Source organism: Ovis canadensis, chromosome 7, assembly GCF_042477335.2.
Source record: "Ovis canadensis isolate MfBH-ARS-UI-01 breed Bighorn chromosome 7, ARS-UI_OviCan_v2, whole genome shotgun sequence".
Lineage (NCBI taxonomy): Eukaryota > Metazoa > Chordata > Mammalia > Artiodactyla > Bovidae > Ovis > Ovis canadensis.
In genome coordinates, this window is record NC_091251.1 from 87,381,123 (window position 1) to 87,394,904 (window position 13,782).

Genomic DNA, 13,782 nt, shown 5'->3' on the forward strand with positions numbered 1-13,782 from the left:
ATGTGTAGAAGGCAAGTGGTCAATTAAAAAACAAGATGATCCTTCCTATAACAAAAGAATGAGGAAGGTACTCAAAAATATGCAGGAGGAAGCACTCGGTGCTACCCCAGGTCCTGGGGAAGGGGAGTGGCTGTCAGATGAGGTAACGTTCAATCATTACAAGAAAATCTGAAGCAATTTAAAGGATAATAATAAATATTAAGGTGCCATCACACACACATACACATACACATCACTGAAAAAATATGTCAGAAAAGAAGGTTCTTTGCCCAAGGGCAAACAGCAAGAGAAAAGGAGCTGGAAGCAACCCAAACTCTTGTCATTCAGCCCAAGGATATATTTTGGCTGAAACAATCATCATGTAATATTTACACACTTACCCCTTGAGCTTGGGCTCCACGTTCTACAAAGCAAATTAAACATCTCTTGCCTGTCCTCTAAATGTCTACAGTTTAAAAATAGGTAACTAATTAAAGGACAAATTGAAGAACTTTGATGACAAACTAGCTGCTTAAGGTAGAGTTCTCAAAGGAACAATTTTCAAGATCAGTTCAGTCCCAAAGGTGAGGATGTTAACAGATTTTGTCCTTCCCTTTGAAAACAACAAATATCAGGGAGAAACATTAAAACTGCATAGTTTGGTTTCTTAAAAAGCTAAAAATAGACTATCCAGCAATATACTGGGGTAACTTCTGAGTATATACCCAAAAGAATGGAAAGCAGACTCTGGAAGAGATGCTCGTATATCCATGTTCATAGCAGCGTTAATCACAACAGACAAGAATGGAAGCAACTCAGGTGCCCATCAATGGATGAACAGATAAAGATGTGAAAAAATACATACAATGGAATACTATTCAGGAAGGGAATTCTGACCCATATGACAACAAGAGTGAACTTTGAAAACATACTAAGTGAAATAAGCCAGTCACAAAAGAACAAATACAGTATTATCTGATCTATTGATATTTACATGCGGCATATACAGCGCTCAAATACATAGAGACAGAAAGTAAAGTGGTGGTTGCTAGGTGATTCATGGGAGTTAGTGTTGAGTGGGTACAGAGTTTGAGTTTTGGAAAATGAGAAACATCTGGACATGGATGGTGATGATGGCTACACAACAATGAGCGTGTGCTTATGTCACTGAAAGCAAAAGTCGTGTCTCACTCTTTGCAACCCCATGGACTGTACAGTCCATGGGATTCTCCAGGCCAGAATACTGAAATGGGTAGCCTTTCTCTTCTCCAGGGGATCTTCCCAACCCAAGGATCAAACCCGGGTCTCCCACATTGCAGGCAGATTCTTTACCAGCTGAGCCACAAGGGAAGCCCTATGTCACTGAACTGAGCACTTAAAATAGTTAAAGTGGTAACTTTCATGTTATATATGCTTTTTGTAATTTAAAAAATTGAATGGCTGCCATGCTCATTAAGGGCTTTCCTGGTGGCTCAGAGGTAAAGAATCTGCCTGCAATGCAGGAGATGCAGGTTCGATCCCTGGGTCAGGAAGATTCCCTGGAGGAGGGCATGGCAACCTACTCCAGTATTCTTGCCTGGAGAATCCCACAGACAGAATCGCACAGATCCCACAGTAATCCCCTGGCGGGTTACTGTCTATAGGGTTGCAAAGAGTCAGACATGCCTGAAGCGACCGAGCACGCACACATGCATGCTCATTAAATACCTGTTCATTTCAGGGCAAATAAAAATATCTCGTTTCTGACATTTAGATGCAATGCCATCTGAGGAGGGGATGAGAAACTGAGCCCGAGCATATTAGAAAGCTCTTCATCCAAAGGAGCAGTATCCGGTTACCATTCCCTGGGAATGGACACCTTTGTGACCCACTAAGAAGGTGGCTTTGTTGGCAGCTATCATCTGACAAGTTTTAATTAAAATAATCCCAGTGTCCCAGCATCGCCCCACTAGGGATCGACTGTCAAAGTGCACATTCCAAAAATTACCAACTGAATTTCTATGTGTAGAATCATTAGGCAGAGCTTTATGTAAGACCCGTGACTATAATTCATATCAAATTATAATCTGATAAAATACAATTCAAATCAGTTCTTGCTCTTAAGATATGTCTTGCTGAATAATAGATGGACACAAGGAAATGGCAACCCACTCCAGTATTCTTGCCTGGCAAATCCCATGGACAGTCCATGGGGTTGCAAAGAGTTGGACACAACTGAGCAACTAACACTTTTCCAGAACAGCTAAATAGAAATAGAAGTATATAATTATGTTCAAATTAAGTAGTATATGTAACTAGACCTGTAACAAACTTGGATAAGGGAGAGATTACTTGGGCCAGGACTGTTCCAGGAAGACTGATGGAAAGGACTCTGGGAGAAATGTTCAGGACTCAGGAAGTATGTCTCAGGTCATACACTTATAGATGCACTGAATTTTTCTTAAAGGATACACAGGATATGGTTGACATTGGTAACTTTTTAGGAGTAGGACTGAAGGGAGGGGAAGAAAGACTTTTACTTTTCACTGCGTTCCCTTGAACAGAGTGGATACACTCTTCAACCATTCACTTCATAATTTTAAAAGTTCTTTTTAAAAATGATAACCAAAAAGTGTTAAAAAAGTGGGCTCTAATCAGCAAATTGAAAACAGTTCTAATTACAGAAAGTGAAATGTATCTCAACCTTGTCTGTATTGCATCTTAATTTCTATCACATAATGGAGACGTTGTGAGAACGACCTAAAAGTAAAGGTACAAAGGACAGAAAACTAACTGCACATTTGAGGCTTTACCTCAAAACAAACAGATGAGTCACTCATAATAAAACACCTTTCTGGTATTACCTGCCTGAGTCTATTCCAAATCAATTCCTCAATGAAAACAAAAATTAAAAATAGTAGCCCACAGTACGTTTGATAAGACATATCCCCATCTCACTATATGGCTTTTTCATTGCTAGTAGCTCAGATCAAAACCAGTTGAATCATCCTTGATTTATTATTTTTCTCCCATCTTCTGTATCCAAGTTCCATCAACTCTACCTAACTGATTCATCTGGAAGCCAGCTGCATCTCTCCACGCCCACCACCATCACACTGGGTCTACAACTCTACCCTGGACCACTTGCAGTAGCTTTCATTTCACTCTCCTACAATCAATCTTCCACAGGACAGCCAGAAAAATTCTCCTAGAACACCAATATGAACTAGTCACTCCCCACCCACAACTTCCTGTAGTCACAGGAAGGGCTAATTGTAGGGCTAAAACCCAAAGTTGTCACCTGGCTACAAAGCCTGCATGATCCAGACCCAGTTTCCTCCCCAACATTACATCCTGTGCTCCCCTCTGGATCCCTCCACTCCAGACATACTGGCTTCCTGCCACTCCATGGACATAGCAGTGACACCCGTCTCTGGACCTTCCCGCTCGACCTGAATCTCTTCCCCCTAAACATCCTCATCCCTGTTCTTTGTTCCATTTGGGTCTCAACTCAATGGAAAATTCAGAGAGGCCCTTCCCAGCCATCCTACATCAACTAGTAGAATCACCTCCCTCTCTTTCTCTTCACACTATTTTTCCTTTTATATCACCTAAAATTATGATAGATGTTCATCTGTGGTTTGTTGTTGTTTAGTACCTGTCTCACCCAACTAGAGGGTGCTCCATGATGTCAGGCTATTTTTACCATCTTCACTGCTGTATCCCCTGGGCCTAAAATATTACAGGCAAGTAAATGAGAGCTCATTAAGTATTTGTTGAAGACTGAAGTAAGCACAAATCAAGGCACATAGGATCACTGGACAAAAAGAGGTTCTTGAAGCCCAAAATGAGACATATGCATAATAACATCCAGTAAATTTGGGGTAAGAGACTGAAGAAGCCAAAACATCAATTAATAGACATATAAATCCATCACTTATCTATAGCATGCTGGGAATCCACATGTATGCTTGACACTACTTTGTTTTTTTTTTTTTTTTTTGACACTACTTTGTAACATCATCCATGTAGAAGCTGAAGGGCCACTCTTAAGGTTTTGTGGCTAAAGAGTAAACACTGTAACAACTTTTCTTCTCCTCTCCAGGAACAAAGAACTTAGACTAGAAGTTCTGCAGGAGAAAGAAAGCAATTACTATCTCAACATGAAGGCCCAGAATATTCAACTATTCCACTGAGAAGATCTGGACAAAGTCCCAGCCTTGAAATAAGGACACTGACTGCAGTCAAGTTCCACCACAAATTCAGGGATTTTGGACAAACCCTTGTATGTTTCCTTGACTGTTCCCTGTTTTGTCACATGGTCATTGCAGAATAAAATGAAGTGACACACTTAACAAAGGCCTCCTGAAAACTAAGTGAACCATATATCATGTGTGGTCATCATCTTGTTCTGGCTGATCTTAGTTCACATTCCCTTTGCTGCCGCCAGTGAGCTTTGTCTAAACAAGGATCTGATCAGGTCTCTCCTCTGCTCAAAACGTTTATTGATTTCAACTTGAACTTTCAATGGTTCAACTTCCTCACACACTAAACTCATGCCATGTTTAGGGTCACATATCTAGCCCATTCGTGGACTGTGGTCTATACTCCAGGCACAGAGAACTACTGCTCTTCTCCTAATCTGACCACACTCGATTGCACGCCTCTGACAGGCTGTGAGCTAGAGTCCTACCCGAGCCCATTCTCCCTTCTTCCATCAGGAAAACCCCAGACACCCTCCAGCCTGAATCAGACTCTTCCCCAGTGGGGCTATTTCTCAGGCGTCCTATAGAATCACTGTTTGCAAGTCCTTTCCCCACCAGACCAGTGAGTCTCCACTGGACACCTTTTTATGTCCTCAGGATATGACAGGGTAATGCATACAATAGGTATCCAACATCTGCTCTTTCTAAATATTTCTCAGGTGGCTCTCTCAGGCCTTTCAAGCTCTAAGGCTCTATGACTTACGGCTTGGAGTCAGTATTATGAAAGGCCTTTTCTAACTCTTTCACCCTGAAGGAAATATTCATGAAGGTGAAACTGACTGAACACTCCTAAGGGGCTTCAACAGACCTGAGAACTCCCAGATGTTCAAGCTGGATTTAGACAGGCAAAGGAACTAGAGATCAAATTGCCAACACCTGTTGGATCATAGAAAAGGCAAAAGAATTCCAGAAAAGCATCTGCTTCATTGACTACACTAAAGCCTTTGACTGTGTGGGTCACAACAAAGTGTGGAAAATTCTTCAAGAGATGGGAATACCAGACCACCTTGCTGCCTCCTGAGAAATCTGTATGCATGTCAAGAAGCAACAGTTAGAATCGGACATGGAACAATGAACTGGTTCCAAATTGGGAAAGGAGTAGGTCAAGGCTATATATTGTCACCCTGCTTATTTAACTTCTATGCAGAGTACATCATGCAAAATGCTGGACTGGATGAAGCACAAGCTGGAATCAAAATTGCTGTGAGAAATATCAATAACCTCCGATATGCAGATGATACCACCCTTATGGCAGAAAGCAAAGAGGAACTAAAGTGCCTCTTGATGAAGGTGAAAGAGAAGAGTGAAAAAGCTGGCTTAACATTCAAAAAATGAAGATCATGGCATCCAATTCCATCACTTCATGGCAAATAGATGGGGAAACAATGGAAACAGTGAGAGACTTTATTTTCTTGGGCTCCAAAATCCCTGCAGATGGTGACTGCAGCCATGGAATTAAAAGACACTTGCTCCTTGGAAGAAAAGCTATGACCAACCTAGACAGCATATTAAAAAGCAGAGACGTTACTTTGTCAACAAAGGTCCATCTAGTCAAAGCTATGGTTATTCCAGTAGTCATATATGGATATGAGAGTTGGACCATAAGGAACCCTGAGCACAAAATTGATGCTTTTGCACTATGGTGTTGGAGAAGATTCTTGAGAGTCCTATGGACAGCAAGGAGATCAAATCAGTCAATCCTAAAGGAAATTAGTCCTGAATATTCATTGGAAGGACTGATGCTGAAACTGAAGCTCCAAAACTTTGGCCACCTGATGCGAAGCACCAATTCATTAAAAAAACACCCCAATGATGGGGAGGGAGGTTAGGGAGGGAGGAGACATGGGTGTACCTATGGCTGATTCTTATTGATGTCTGACCGAAAACCGCAAAATTCTGTAAAGCAATTATCCTTCAATTAAGAAAAAAGAGACCCTGATGCTGGGAAAGATTGACGGCTGGAGGAGAAGAGGAGGACGGAGGATGAGACAGTCAGAGGGCATCACCAAATCAATGGACATGAGCTTGAGCAAGCTCCAGGAGATGGTAAAGGACAGGGAAGCCTGGTGTGCTGCAGTCCATGGGGTCGAAAAAGAGTCGGACATGACTGAGCAACTTAACAACAACAAAGGGGCTGCTGGAAACAGGCCGGAAGTGAGCAGAGGGACAGAACGAAGCTAGAAATCTCTTTCTGGTCCTCGTAAGTTATGTCTTCAAGGCATGCTTCATTTTGAGGTGCTTTGAATTCTCAAGTGAGCCACACCCATATTTACATCTGGTATAAATGGAAATGATTTTCAACCTATTTTCAGGATTATCCAAGTTTCTCCTTTTCAAGATGGAGGAAACTCTTGAGCTGAACATAATTCAAAGCAATTATTGTTCTTTAGCTGTCAAGGTGCCCTGTTATTCTTTTCATAAATATCCTGGATGATCTGAGCCCAGTTCATCACAAAGTCTTTTTTTTTTCCTTTAGCCCTGTACCTTTTCAGTTGCTAAATTTACAGCATTCAAATGAAGAGAAGAAAGGAAGCCCCACTTTTGCCCCCACTGCTAACATGATATGTGTCTGGGTTTTAATTGCCCTTGTAATTATACCCTTGGCCAGGTCTGCACAGGTATAATGCAGAAATTAAACATTATGGCAAAGCCTGAAAAGGCCTCACTGAGGTAGGAGGACACGACAGCTTTGTAATATCTCTAGTTACCAGGAAAAGGCAAAAGAAAAATGAAAAGGAGGCCTGGGAATGGCATAAGCTAGCTAGATAACAATCCACTGAGAAGGCATTTCTGTCTATGACCCCCTCTAAGACTGTGAGCTGGAAGGCTCGGAATCCCCTGGTGGTTTGATAGTCAGCTAAGGCTGGATGAAAATGGAAGAAGGTGGAGTGCCTGGCTTGTGAGTTAAGAAATAAGCACAGCAACAAAGGGAAACGCGCTATGACATTTTCTAAATATTTACCAAGGGGAGTTGACAATTCAGTGAGTGCAGCCAGACCTGAGAGTGAATTCTCCTGACTGCCTCCTACACCTTCCCTCAATCACCATCTCCATCTCTGAAACCAGGTAACCTTCCCCTCTGGGGGTGTTAGAGGGAAAGCTGCCTCTCTGTGATAAACGCAGCAAATGCTACATGATGATTCGGGCACACAGACCACCGCATTTACTCTTTCTCCCCAGGTGTCTTATCTAAAGCAGAGGAGTAACTGAACAGCTGTTAAAAAAAAAAAACTAAGTCGATACAAACTACTTTTAAGATAAAATATTTCTTTCCATGGTAATTTGCAACTAGTCATATCCATATGATTTCAGCACCCAGCATCCATGAATTCCCTGCCAGTCCTCATTCCAAAACTAAATTTCTCATCAGCCCACACAGCAGAGTTACTTTCATTCTTGATCCTCCCAAGTCAATTGATAAATGTTAATCTGCAGGTCAAGGTTATTTTAAAAATTATGAAGAAATGTACTTTATATCACTCTAAACTTCCTGCTGGTCACGTTTTCTACCATTTCAGGTCTTGAACAGAGAGCATAATTTTGTGTTTGATTTTGAAATTTGGAAAAACATACTTCAAGAGCAATTTAGTGACTGGGTTTAGATTAAAACAGGTATTTGACAGTCTCAATAACTCTCTAAAGTCTTTTCCTTCTCCACTGCTCCAGAAATGCTACATAATTATTTGTCTTAAAATCTGTATCGACTCAAGATATTAATACCTATTGTGCAAAACCGCATACATCTGTATACCTAACAGGCAATGGGGAGGTTATAGAGCAGTTTGGAGTTGAATGCCCCTTCATGTCTTCTATCCTATCTCTAATACCTTTTAAAGATTTTACTAGGATGGAAGTATTGGACATGAAAATATACCCTCTCACAATCTCTCTCAGAGGAAAGAAAACGGCAGTGGTTTAATATTAGGCAGAACTTCAAGAAATAAACCCAATACTGGCCTTGAGAGGGAGAAAGGAAAGAAGCAGGCTAAAATGATAAGAAGCAGGCAAGATCCGTACCACCGCTGCACAGGAATCATCAGGTGCGTTACTGGTGGGCCTCACCTGTAAGCAAACAGCTACACAAATGGAAGGCTAGACTCAGTGACCTCCAAGGTCCCTTCCCAGTCCAACAGCGTTGCCTCATGAATTTTTTATAATTATCTTCTGTCCTATCACCCTGTCCCCATGAATCATCAAGCCCTCCTGGCCACGTCCACGACTGAAAGGAAAATCTGTTTTCAAAAAAAACCCATGCTTCGACTACTGCCAAAATTACAGTTCTGTCCTTGAAACAATGACAGGCACATAATGGGCATGGCTAAATACCTCTGAGCAAGTGAGTCTCCCATACCTTCAGCAATTTTTACAACAGGATGTAAATAGCTTATTTTAACATTGATACCTGCTCTTCCTCAAAGTGTTGACTGATATTCATGATTATTTTCTTCCTGCAAAACAGATCTTCTGGAAAGTGTGAGAGAAATAACCCATGTGATTTGAAAGTGAATCCTGGGGGCTTTGCAGGTTTGGTTCAGAATAGCAGGCTTCATCCTGCTAGGGTTGGAGGATCTCCTGTGGAGGACAAGTCAGTGGTGGCTTGCCACAGGGAAGGGGGCACTGGTGGGAACAGTCCAGGAGGTAGCCCGTCCCTTCAGCAATACTTTTTAAGCTTCTCTGATATATGCAGAATTATCACCCAAGGTCTGGGGAGTGAAAGACTGTGAAGCTAAGAGACAACCCTATACCAGCTCTTTCCACCTTATACTTCTATATCCACTGCTGACTGCCAAACCTCAAAAAGAAGGTTGACCAGCTGAGTCTGAATCCTAGCCCCACCACTCATCAGCTGTATGATGTGAGGCAAACTATTTAATCTCCTTAAACCTGTTTCCTCACTTGTAAAATGCTGATAATATGAGCTACCTCACAGAATGACAACTGAGTAGGATAATATAAAGAAAAGTCTGAGCGTTCATTTACTCATTCTCTCATTTATTCAGCAAAGATTAACTGAGTGTCCACCACAGCCAGGTACTGGGTTAGGCACTGGTTTGGTATGTAAAAAACAGAAAAAAAAAAAAAAAGTCCATTACTTTTATTTACTAAAAACAGCCTGTGTCCAGAACTGTGGCAGATTCGTCAGATTTTTAATTTAGTTCAACACTTTCATTCACAGCTAGTTTGCCTAAAACAGTCATTTTTAATTAGTCATATAGGATCCCAGGTGTGAGTCTGCCTCCGGTCAACCTTTACCTACCCTGAAGCTAACCATCTAGCAGGTGTTCTGCTAAAAGACGCCTTCAGAACATTTGGAGGAAGCAATGACCAGAGCAAAAGGTGGTATTCCAGCTCTTAGCAGAGCAAGCCACTCAGGAAAACTTGATACGCCTGTGCACCCAGGCCCGTCCTGGATGCCTGAAAGGTTTGGGGTGCTTTCAATTCCACAAGCGGACTGAGTCTTCCGAGAATTGGGATTAACAGGACTGGCTCATCCCCAGTCATTGTGACTGGACCACCTATAAAGCTAAGGGCAAGAGCTAAGGGGCGCTGGTGTCTAAAGGCCACCTTTTTTTAGTGTAGGGCTGATGTCTTTCAGCTATACTTAACTTCAGGGTTTGATAAAGTTCTGTGTAAATAACCCACCGCTGAGAAGTCAGGTGGTCTCAAGGCTGGTGGGCTTTTCTTCAATGTGAGCTTAATATTTCTTTTTCTAATTAGCCCATAGCCTTTGGGCAAGTACAAGCCTAGCTGTGCTGGGTACTGAGCATTCAGTACTCTTAAATATTTTGCATTTACAGAAAAAAAAAAAAAGAGTTGCCCAAGACATTCTGGAACCCAGGTCTCCTAGCAAAAGAGTTAAAGTCTGAAACTGGAATAGGAAATGACCTGCTCTAGGTCATATCAGAGGATATGAGGGTGATCAAAGAGGGGATTCTAGAATAAAATTTGGTACCATCTGTGAAACTAAGAATCGGGTAGCAAATAGTATATAGGTGCCTAAAATTTTTGATTTTCAGACTCCTCTCATTCAAGAGCCACCTGAATCATTTCCCTTAGGAACTGAAGTATATAGATCGTGACTAACTCACCCCTGTGGGTCTTGCACGGCTGCCGCCTACCTAGAAGTGACAGCCTAGACTCGAGGCACAGGAGTTCTGGGTGCAAAAATACTGTCACTAGATACCCACCACTACCACCCCCATCTGAAGCATCTAAGAAGCTAAACTATGGCTTCTTTTCATTTTCCTTCAGCGTGTTATTATTAACTCCTGGCGCCTCTAATTGCTCACTGAAAACAGTGGTTTGGATATTAATAGGCTGAAAATCAAGAACCCTACCTGGGGCTCGTCACGGAAACGATACTCAAGCCCGCCACTACTTCCCCACCCTTGGAAGTCTGGGCGAGTTGGTGGAAGTTGGGGATTGTCTTAACGCTATTAATTTCTTCCTCTTTCTGCTGTTTCTCAGGGCCAAGTTGTTGGAGAAAGAGAAACTGGTGAGGCGGGTGACTGTAGTATGTAGCAGCTTGGAGGAGTGGAACTCTTTAGGAGTGGAAGGGTAAGGGTCCTTGGAGGATAGTTTGGGGCACGCTGAGCTCCTCTCCTTGGGGCTGCACCCGGCCACTCCGCTTCGTTCCCCGGGCCCTTCCGCTGCCCTTCTCTCCCAGCCTGAGCGCGGAGCTGCCAGCAGCGCGCAGACAAGTTCCCCAGAAGGGAATCTGAGCAGCCCCAGGGCTGAGAAACCCAGCAGAGAGGGGAATGGGGAGGTCGGACAGGCTAAAGGCAGAACCCTCTTCGTCCCCATGCCAAGGTTCTGGGGGAAGCAGCCCCGGGACCAGAACACGCATCCCGCTCACTGCCCTCCCAGCGCCCCCGGGCGATGCTCCAGGATCCAGCTCTCCAAAGCAAGCGCCCAGCTCGCTAAGCGCCTCCGAAACCCACGCGGATTCCCGCGCCCCGGGGCGATCTCTGCCGCAGCCGCCAGGGCCTCCCGCGGGCTCTACGCCCGGCACCCAGGGCTGGGCCCCCACCCGGTCCCCTGGGCGCCGTGCGTCACGCGCCCCCTGGGCCCAGCGCCTCCTCTGCGCTCGCGCCGCGCGCCCCAGCCTCGCGCATCCTCACCCGCACCCAGCTCCCTCCGGCCGCGGGGCCCTCCCGGGACTCACCTGCGCTGGGGCTGTAGCGGCGGCCACCCCGAGCCCGGGGGCGGCAGTGGCGGCGGCGCAGGGGGAGGAGGGCAGCGCGGGGCTCCTGGCACAGCGGCCGCCGGGCGCCTGGTGCTGCCGAGCCGCGGACCCGCCCAGAGATATAAATAACATTATCTGAGGAGGGACATTCCTGCCGGGGGACATCGCTGCTGCCGGGACCAGATAGTCCCGCGGCGGGGGCGGAGAGGCGGGGCCGCAGCCTCCCGCAGCGCCAGGCCCAGCCCCCGCCTTCCCCACCCACTCCCGCACCTGCCAATCAGCCTCCGAGCCCCGGGCCACCTGCCCGGCCTCCGCCCGGCTCCCCCGGCCAGCCTCCGCCTCCCGGAGGACGGCCCGAGTCCGGGCCACCCGAAGCCGGAGCGGTCCGCAGCGCCCCCATCGCCGCTCACCTCCCCTCACCGCGCGCTACCCCGAGCCCCCTGCAGCGGGGAAAAGATTTGGCTGCAGCTCCGGCCTAATTCGTGCACCCAGAGCGGCAAGCCTGGCCAGGAAAATGAGCTCTCCAACCTTTCCCACCCCGCGTCCCCACTGTATACAGTCAGGCTTTTCAAATATGTTAAAAGACCCGCTGAGGCCGTAGGTTAGGAGAGGCGGGCGCCCGGGCAGCGCGCCCTCGCTGCGGCGGGTTGGGGAGAGACAGATTGTTCCCGGGGGCTGGTGTGTTAGAAAGCGCACTGTGGGGCAGGCTTCTCGGGGCTGGCAGTAAGAGCAGACGCTGGGAGGGCTGGCGTGGGCACTGGGCGGGAGACCCTCGCCCCCAGCCCGAGAGCTCGGTGTCTCTGTTTGCAAACCTGGTGTGGTCTGGGCAGACCCCGCAAAGCCAGAGGGGCACAGCGCGCAGTCCCACGGTTTGCATGTTACAGGGACTGTAATCAACAGGCAAGCTGCCACCCCAGCCCACCGACATCTCCTGGCCGGCCCTGGTTTCCAGGGAGCCGAGGTTTTCTCGCTGCAAGCCTGGGTGGGGTGGGATGCTGTAGGCCTGAGAAAACACTAGAAACGCTGGTGCCAAAGAGGAAAGACAACAGCACCTCCGCTCACCTCGGGAGAGACACAGAAGTGGCAGCTTGCAAGGCTGTCCACTTTCTTGACTTTCTTACTATACAAGGTCATTGTTCAGCAAGCCTTCGTGATACACCTTTCCGCAGTTTTCATCTCTTTTCTCCATCAGCCTTGCTGGAACGGTTGCTACCCAGACAACAACCCAGGGAATCTCAGGTGTTTTGGAGATGGCAGTGGCGATGTGAAGTGCAAAGATGTAGAAAAGAGTTTTAACTTTGATGATGCCTGGTGTTCTTCACAACGGGACAGTCTTGCTACTGAGTTATTTGCTTGGGAGTATAATTATGTTGTTTTCCAGGATTCACCAGGAAAAGGGTGTTTAAGTGCCAGATGTGAGTTCTTAGTCTATATACTGAACATATGCAAAGATACTTCACTTCCTGCTGCAGTCACACGTCTTGAGAGTGAGTATTTAGACCCTGATTTGTGCTAAGTGGGGCAAACCCCACAGATGTCACAAAGCCACACAACTCTCCAAACCCCCATCTTGTTTTCTGGGCCCTTATTAAGCTCAATTTCCCAAGACACTCTAGTAATATAGGGAAGATAATAGAAGAATATTTGTGGTCATGCATTAGATTAGCAATGATCCACTCTTTTCCCTTTCTGATAACATTTAAGAGTTCATTTGTTTTTTGTTTTTTTTTTTTAACTGAGTTAGATGCAGAGGTTAAAGCGTCTGCCTGCAACGTGGGAGACCTGGGTTCGATCCCTGGGCCGGGAAGATCCCCTGGAGAAGGAAATGGCAACCCGTTCCAGTATTCTTGCCTGGAGAATCCCATGGACGGAGGAGCTTGGTGGGCTACAGTCCACAGTCGCAAACAGTTGGACACGACTGAGCGACTTCACTTTCACTTTCAGAAACAAAAAGGTCTCTTTCATTTAAAAATTAAGAACCAAATTCTGGCAAGGAACACTCAAGAAAAACAGGCCAGCTTCAAAGGCTGAGACTATCATATATCTCAAGTAGCAATCCTTGATCTATTTTTGAAAGAAAAAAATGGAGTAAATTATGTATTTATGTTTTTAAAAAGCCTTGTGTGAATAAACTTATTAAATAAATTCATGATTCCCTAGAATTGCAGCTCTGCAGCTACATAATTATATACTACTAAAACAGATAATTCCTTAGCTTTAGGTTTGTGGTTCTAAACTGAAGTTGCCCACATATATTTCTTTATAGCCCTAAAATTTATAATTTTCAACCACGAAGGAAAAATTAATATGATAAAAGCACCAAATCAGTGGACAGATTACCCTAGGATTTTACAAACCAGCCCAGCTGCTTTA

The 13,782-nt window shown here is 45.2% G+C and overlaps 1 protein-coding gene across 3 annotated transcripts in view; it reads right to left on the reverse strand.

The window, feature by feature from the left end:
• The window catches only part of SPTB (spectrin beta, erythrocytic), a 128,130-nt gene extending 116,540 nt beyond the window's left edge, over positions 1–11,590 (reverse strand). For 2 of the 3 annotated variants that reach the window (XM_069595106.1, XM_069595104.1), the window contains exon 1: positions 11,389–11,590. The gene's annotated coding sequence lies outside the window, so the exon portion shown is untranslated. Of the gene's footprint in view, positions 1–11,344 lie in introns of all 3 variants that reach the window. The other variant, XM_069595105.1, reaches the window with a different exon arrangement.
• Positions 11,591–13,782: the final 2,192 nt, after the last annotated feature.